Here is an 8,444-nt window from a genome sequence, read left to right as displayed (position 1 = left end):
GAGAAGCAGAGGCAAATTCCCATGAAAGTTTCAAGTCTTGAGGCCTAGTCTGAGGCCTGTTGCAGAGAGAACCAGTCTAAACAACCTTAGGAAAACAGTCCATTGCAGAAATGTGTCTTTTGCAGCACAACATATTCCATAAAGAACTTGGTTGCAAAATTGATGTAGTCCAAGATGTCCATATAGTCTTTACATTGGATGCTTTATGTTTGAGCTGTTTTCTCTTTATAATTCACTAAAGGATAGGTTCCAGTCTTATTAGCTTTAATCCTCTATGAACCTAAGCTACATTCACACAGCAGCCTGAAGTGACACAAATCAGTTGTTTTTTTTTGCCCATGTGTGACCTGTATCTGATTTTTTCATGACAGTCTGAACAACACAAATCCAATTTTATCCAATTTGACCCAGGCCACTTGGCTATGTGGTCCTGAATCCAATACCAAACTGATATTTTCAGTTACAACCTGTCTGAACCGCCAGGTCGCATTCATCTGACTTGTACATCATTAATACTCAACAACATAAAGTACACACACTTGTGACGTCATTGCGTCCTCTATTGCGCCTGTGGGACCATGGACATAATTTTCTTTTGTGGGGGCGATGGTGGCGACATATTCCCTGCACTTTTTCAAATGTCTGTTTTGGCCCCCTACATGTTTTACTCTCCAAAAACAATGTTATGCTACAGTACAAAGACAATCGTCTAGCACTAGGACCAAGCAGAAGACCAAAGCGCAAACTAAAGCATGCTTTCCTGAGTTTGGACCGCCCACAAGCTCCTGATTGGGGCACCATCTTTTCTTGTGTGATTGGCTGTCACCGCTATCACTCCGGAGAAGCTCACTTTACAAACATCAGATGCGCCACTGAATCGGGTCTGAGATTGAATGGTCATTAAAATGAACAACCATGCAAAAGAATCAGATTTCACAAAAAAATCTGAATTGAGCATTAATGCCTGCAGTCTGAACGTTTCTGTGTCTCCTTTATTCTCCAAACGTTAACTCCTTGTTCCAGATATTTACTTCACCCAACTGCCCTATCAGATTAACTTTAGAAGAATCTAATTATATTTTTAAGTGCAACCCAGCAAAATATCCAAATATAGAAAAATATATAGAGGATTAGTGTAAAAGAGAGAGGACAAAAAATGCACATTGCCCTTAAATTATACATCGCTGCTTAAGTTTAGTAGGGAGCAGGCAGAATTGTTACTCTTTCATCAGATTTTACCCCTTTACCTGTGTAACTGTAACTTTATCATTGGCTTTTTGGCTGTGTCTCTGATTGATGTTCTCCTTCCTTGGCTTGTGTCATGATGGGTTTCAGATGTTTTGCCCACATGCAGAAACAACTCAGAGGCGGATGAAAAGTTTAACAGTTTATTGGAAAGGGATAACTCAAAGAGAACAAAAGGAGGATTCTCAGCTGGGGAACATCCAACAGTCAGGTGAACCGGAAACACCAGAGGGAGATCAAAGTGGTGAGTTCAATTTCCGTGGGAATGTTCACGTCAAAGCTTAAATTAAGGCAGGGAAGGACTCACAGAAGTAGACTTGAGGTTGCTCCTTGATTCCTGTTTGTGGGGGCTTTACAGACTTGGTGGGTCCTTTGCTGGAGGGCGGACAGGCAGACAGGTAGTGGTCCAGAGGAGCAGCGGAGCCGATTGTCAACGAATTTTCCTGAAGTGGACAGCTAACAGGAGCAGTGAATGTTTTCCTTGAATCTCAGGGAGACAAATTATTCCTTCCAAGGCTTGAAAGACCAGGCTTATCCAGTTGATATGGAAGTTATCCTGCCGGAGACCACAAAGGAGACAAAGGGTTAGAACCCAGGGCAAAGAGAGACAAAAACTCAGAAGGTTAGACTCAGCTAATCTCAGTAAGGCTAGAGTACCCAATACTAGCAAACACTCTGGCGTCGAGGTAGTGACAGTCCGCTGCTCATATACTCCTCTGGTAATGACCATACGAGCCACAGGTGTGGGTGGAAAACCAGAAGACTTCCTCCAGGCCAACAGGGGAAAAGGGCACCATCTAGTGGATGGGTGGAGACAAAAAAAGAAAAACACAAAACATCTACCACAAACAGAAACCCTAACAGCTTGTCTATTAAGGTGGACGGCCATGTTTTGTGGTAATTGTGGTTTGAATACTGTTTTAACCCTGGTTGGAAGCCCCTTGAAACAACTTATGTTATTAAACAACAATAAATGTTCTGTTAAAAAAAATGTTGGTTATTTTATGACCTTTTCTAACACAGGCATTTCTTGGTTAACTATGCAGTGCAGGGCCCAATTTACATGTTTGGTTAATGTTTGGCACATTTATAGGATAGTCATGCCAATAGTTATAATTTGTCTCATGAGAAAATGACTAAAAAAGAATTTGGGAAGAAGAGACGCTTTACCCCTTCCATCAAAATCTAAATAATTATGCTACAGTTTACACAAAACTGAAAAATGCAGTGTCATCCTTTTTTTGTTTATGGAAAATGTTCGATAACTATAAAAAAAGACATAAAAATTGTAAAAAAAAAAAAAAACAACACACAGAATGTGTGTACTTTTGTAAATATAAAGTCCTTCAAAAAAAAAAATGCTTAAATAGTTACAGATTTACAACAGTACAGATTATCTAATATCTCTCAATTTAAGAAAGAAAAAAATGGTAAAGCCATGGTCATGGTTACAGTAACTCACGTGGGACATGGAAATCAGGCAAAAAATATGAAAAAAAAGCCTGTGATGTTTGTGTATTTGCTTTTAGTGGAAAGTTCATCAATATTATTTCCACTCTGGTGGCAGAGTAAACCAGCAATGTTACAGATAACCAATCAAATTGTCTCTAATTTCTCCCCGCCTTCTTTATACATTTAAATTATAATGGATCGTTTTATGATGCAGACGACAATGTGTTCTCATGTAAAAAGAGCTTCAGGTTGAATATTTACAAGATGCTGATGGTTTTCTATCTTTTGATGATTGTTGGAGTTGGAAGTAAGTGTATAAAGTTAGTTTTTTACACAATCTTCAGCACATAATTTCTCCTTTACCACATTTCTGTGTGTCTTTTGCTCCTAAAATTTTTACATTTTTGTTTGATTTTTCCTTTCAAAGGAAGCAAAGATGGCTCTGCATTAGAAACAAAAACTGCAGCTTTGGGAGATGACGTGACCCTTACTTGTCCACGGATAAAATCTGAAATTGATGCAAAGTTATTTTGGATCAGATTTATTCCTGGAAAATGGCCTGAAATTCTTGGAGCATCGTATTCCTTTGACTTTAAGGATACTAATGAACAGACCACTCATATTAAAGCACAACAAGGGAAAGGGACCTTTTTTCTTTATATAAGCAAAGTTGAGGAAAGTGATGCCGGCCTTTATTACTGTGTAAAAGTCAATATTCTTTATCTGACATTCTTAAAAGGAGAGTTTTTAAGAATTAAAGGTAACCAAAAGTACATATGAAATCATCAGTTTGCTAAATAAATATATCATTGCTTGGTACAATTTTATATATATATATATATATATATATATATATATATTTTTTATTTTTTTCCCAGGAAAGGAATCCAACATCAATGCCATCATCCAGCATCCTTTTCCTGATGTGCTCCATCCAGGAGACTCGGTATCTCTACAGTGTTCAGTCCTCTTTAACTCTCAGGATAAAAGTTGTCCAACAGATCATATGGTGTACTGGTTCCAAACTGGATCAGATACAATATATCCCAGTTTCGTGTATGCTCAGGGAAACTATGGAGATGAATGTGAGAATAGCCCTGAGGATCATTCTGAAAGGAAATGTTTCTACGGCCTCTCTAAGAACATCAGCGTCTCTGATATTGGGGCTTTTTACTGTGCTGTGGCCTCATGTGGAGAGATAATGTTTGGAAATGGAACAAAACTGGATATACAAGGTAAATGAAAAGTTTTAAATACACAAAAAGAATTGGGATGTAGAATCTGAAAAAAAATTTTTTTTTTTTTTTTTTTTTTTTTTTTTTTTTAATAATTTGTAACATGTTGTTGTTTTTTGTAGAACCCAATATTTGGAATTTGCAGAAGACAAATGCAGTTTTTATTCTGTTATGTGTCGCTTTGGCTGCAAGTGTGGTTCTTATATTCTTTCTAACTTACAACCTCCGGAAGAAAACTTGCCACTGCTCCAATGGTAACATTTATCAGTATATGTGCCATTGTATAAAATATTTGTTTTATGATTTATCTTTAAAATCTGTGTGGTACTTTAACAGGGGCTGTTGGCGGCCATGGTGATCGGCAAAATCAACAGGTAATGTGTTTTATAGTTACGGATTTTTATATGCACATTTGCTTTTAACATGTCACTTTCCACTGTATCATTCCATTACTATTTCCTTAGGTGGAGGAAGTGTCAATGGTTTACACTACTCCCACATTCATTAAAAGGAAAGCTACCAGAAATGAGAGAAAACATGATAAAACACCAGAGGCCGTCTACAGTGATGTCAGTGGATTAAGGACTGTCAAATAATTCAGTAGTTTCTTTTTGCAAAACTGTAAAATAACATAAGCAAAGCTCTGCTTTGCCCATGTGAAAATTATAATAGATGAAAACTTTACATTGTGTGCAAACAAAGCTTTACAGCCTTTTATTAGCCAAAATCTATCTCAAAGTCACTTACAGACACCCTTCATTAAAAGTAAATGTCATTATTAAACCTGTTTTTTTAATTTGTAATCTATCAAGTTATGTGTTTATTAGGTGTAAGCTAAAAATTGTCACAAATAAAAATAATTAAATAAAGGTTCAAAAACATCAAGTTGGAGAGTAAATTATCTATTTATTTATTGAATCCAACCATGTGTATGTGTAAATATTTATAAATATATTCTCATGAGGAGAATTTCTCCTCTCGGGGTGGGTGTTAGGTGCAGGACTAAGCTTTGAATTAAGTTTAGGATAGATTTAGGTTTATGTGTTATTAATGGTCAAGATCTGGTTAAGGCCATACAAATGAATGCAATATGAATAGAAGTCAATGGAAAGGCCCCAGAAGGATAGTGTGAATGAGAATGAAACCGGTTTCAGTTATTCCCCTTTGGCGTGACATTTTGACCTGTCCTCACAAGATGTTTTGCTAACATAAGGTTAAGGGCTAAGGAGTAAAATGGGTTAGGGGTAGGTATGCACTGGTAATGGTCAAGTTTAGGGTTATTTTTAGGGTTAGTACAGAGAAAGGGTTGAAATGAAAAATAATGGAATTCAATAAGAGCCAACACATTATTTTCACTACATATAGCAAGATGAGAGTAATGAAAATGAAGTGTAGCAGCCTCCTCCTGAGGATCCATAGGCTTACCATGAGCATGAAATACGTATTTAGTGATTCTCTCTTTAACCTTTATGTTAATGTTTGATTTTTATGCATCTTCTCTGAAGCGTGTTTTAGTATTGCCTCATCACTTAAATCAAACTGTCTGAATAATTGTGAAAAAATAGTCTCAACTTGCATAGCTAATCATTACTACTCTAAGATTTGCTGGGTTGACATCCCTCAATGATGATGCAGTTATAGAGAAATTAAGTAAAACAATAAGAATGTATCTAAATTAGATTGTGTCTCACTCTATGAGCCAGGACAAATGTTCCTCAGTACTTAAACATTTTTGGTGGCCTGCAGGGGGCAGCTCTGCTAAGCAGGTCAGCCAGACTCAAATAGCGCTTTGGGTGCTTTTTCGTTTTTGTTTTTCTTTCCTTTTTTTTGTTAGACAGGATTTCATACAGTGTTATGCGTGGGACAATGGTTCAAATCTGGTTGCACCAGGAAGGGTGTCCTGTGATACGTCTTTGATCAATCTGTGAGCAAGTCATACTGACTTCCTCATGTGAGCCATAAAGGAGCAGCCAAAAGTATACAAACATATTTCATGCACTTTAAATCAATCTATGGTATTAATAATTTATGCAAATGTTTTTTTAAACAGTAAGTTCATTAAGACAGAAATTATTCAAGAAGCTGGTTAACCTAAAAATATAACACTCTTAAGATCTGCTTGTTTTCAAAGTTAGTGTTTTTTTTTTAACCCAGACACTTCTGGTTTTATATTATTTAGACACATGGATTTTGATTCATTGTATCAAAATAATTGTTTTATGATCTGCCAATAATAATATTGTTAGATGGAACAGAAGTACATTTTTCCAATCCAAATTTCAACAGTTTATATAGAATTTTAATTGGAAAACTAAACAAAAATTTGACTTTTTGACATTTTTACCTTCCAGATGAATTAAAATCTTTTTTTTTGTAGCTATAGGATACTTTTCTGCTACAAAAGCATGCAGGTGCACATTCAACAGCCACACTGGCAGTTAGAAGCCGCAGTTGGCTTCTTCCCGCCCTTTGACCAGCTACTGGAGATGTTTACTCAGAACAGACCCCTCTATATGCAGCAACCAGATCTGAGCTCTGGGGACTGCAATAGTACATCAGACTAGGTTAATCCGGCTGAGCAAAGTAAAAAGGATGAGTTAATTAAATATAATATGCACACACCTGCTCTTAAAAAAATATTTTATTTTATTAAGTTATAAAATTGTTAACCATAACATTTTTTTTTTATTTTAAATGATGCATCACCTTTTTTTCATGGTGATTTATTGTTTCATATTTAGTCACGCTGCACATATTGCAGAAGCCACAGGATAAATTGAGCCTTTATCCATCCTTTGCGAGCTAAACTGCTCTGTATGTTTTGCTTATGTAACATAGGTTAAAGTTATTGAAGTGTACATTCATTTCTCTTTAATCTTAAAAAAGAGCAACCTATGGTCTGCTTTTTTAAGATTAAAGCAGGAAGTGAGACAGGAAGAAAAGCCCCTTTGTTTTCTCACCTTTGTTTGAGATAAACCGCGATGTTGCACAAGTTTCCATGCACTGTTTGTTACTTAGCACTAAGTGTCAGGGGGTTTGCCTGTCATGTCCTGTTTAGGTTAAACAAAATGTGCCTGCTAATGCAAAGTGTCAAGAACAAAGACTAAGCTTTAAAAACTTTTCTTTTCTTTTTCCAAGAGACATCTTACTTGTGCCTCCTCTATTGGTATTTACCTGTAAATAAATCTGACAAAATATTTACAATACTATATTATTATGGGAATCATTTAACTATAAAGAGTTTTTATACTTTTTTTTAAAACATTAAATGGTATCTTCTCTGTCAGGGAAACAATAACCAAGCCCATAAGCAACATAGGGCTGAGAGATCTAATCTTACATGTAAATAAGTCCTCAGCCACTGTCACATGTTAGAAGTTGTGGGTTTGTTCTGCTAAATTACTCTTTTGTCAAACTAAAATATTTTTGGCTTGTGGTAAACAAAATGTTGACCCAGTTAATGGCCACAAACCAAACTGTTCCAGTCAGAAAGTGCAATGTAAATCTGGGTGTCTGTTCATGGTCTTCATGGATGCTTTATACAGACTTGCTTCAACCACAGCAGCTACTTGCTACCTGTTTATAATATACAAGAATGTCCTGGTCCAGCATGGTTCTGTAGCTGTTTCAGAGTCCGTAATGTAACTAAAATTATAATGCCTGCATAGTTAAAAATGGTTTATAGCATTTTTGCTTTGTACTAAGAACGTCCTGACTTTGCCCATTTGTTTTTTGGTTTTACTCAATATTGTCATGTCATTTCTTTTAAAAGCTGTGTTGTAGCCAAGGGAAATTATTTCATAATCAGATTAATTCAAATTATTAATGTACATGTTTTAAAAAAAAGGTATGGTATTAACAACTGTGTGTCTTAACTTATACTCAACTCTTAAACAAAAGTTTGCCATTGTAATCTACAAATATAAAAATCTAGGAAGTAGTGAAACTACTATTCTGTTGGCTTTGACAATTAATATTTACCAGGAAATGCATAATTTACAAGCTGAATTATCAATAAGTTCCCACAAAGAAAAGACAAGCTCAACATGAGAGCAAACACAGTTCTCAGGAAATTTCTAAGTAAAAATTTAACCTTTCAATGAGTTAAATGCAACACTTTGAAAGTGTCTACATTTGTTCACACCAGACTGAGTTAAATAAAATGTTTAAAGTGTCAAACAGGTAAACCAGAATGGCCGCATTGTACCAACACTCTTATGCTTTGTTCACACCAAATACGTTTTAAGTGTCAATAAAGCACGCCTCATCTTGGACATCCGTGCATAATGAAGTCAACACTGAGCAAAGTGTTTGCAGACACATTTCTTGTGCACCACAGATCTCTAGTGTACAACAGAAGAGGCAATGGAAAGAGTGGTTTTGCTTTATTTGCTGAGATGAGTGGGAAAATGTTTACTGCAAGATGTCTTTAAGACAGTTAGATCTTTAGTATTATTATCATACTTTTAAATATTCTGTACAGGGTTGGTGTAAATTTAGGAATAAATTTAA

This window comes from Cyprinodon variegatus, unplaced genomic scaffold (assembly GCF_000732505.1).
Source record: "Cyprinodon variegatus isolate N-32 unplaced genomic scaffold, C_variegatus-1.0 Scaffold10, whole genome shotgun sequence".
NCBI lineage: Eukaryota > Metazoa > Chordata > Actinopteri > Cyprinodontiformes > Cyprinodontidae > Cyprinodon > Cyprinodon variegatus.
The sequence above is the reverse complement of the archived record's forward strand: the minus strand, read 5'-3'. Positions refer to the sequence as shown.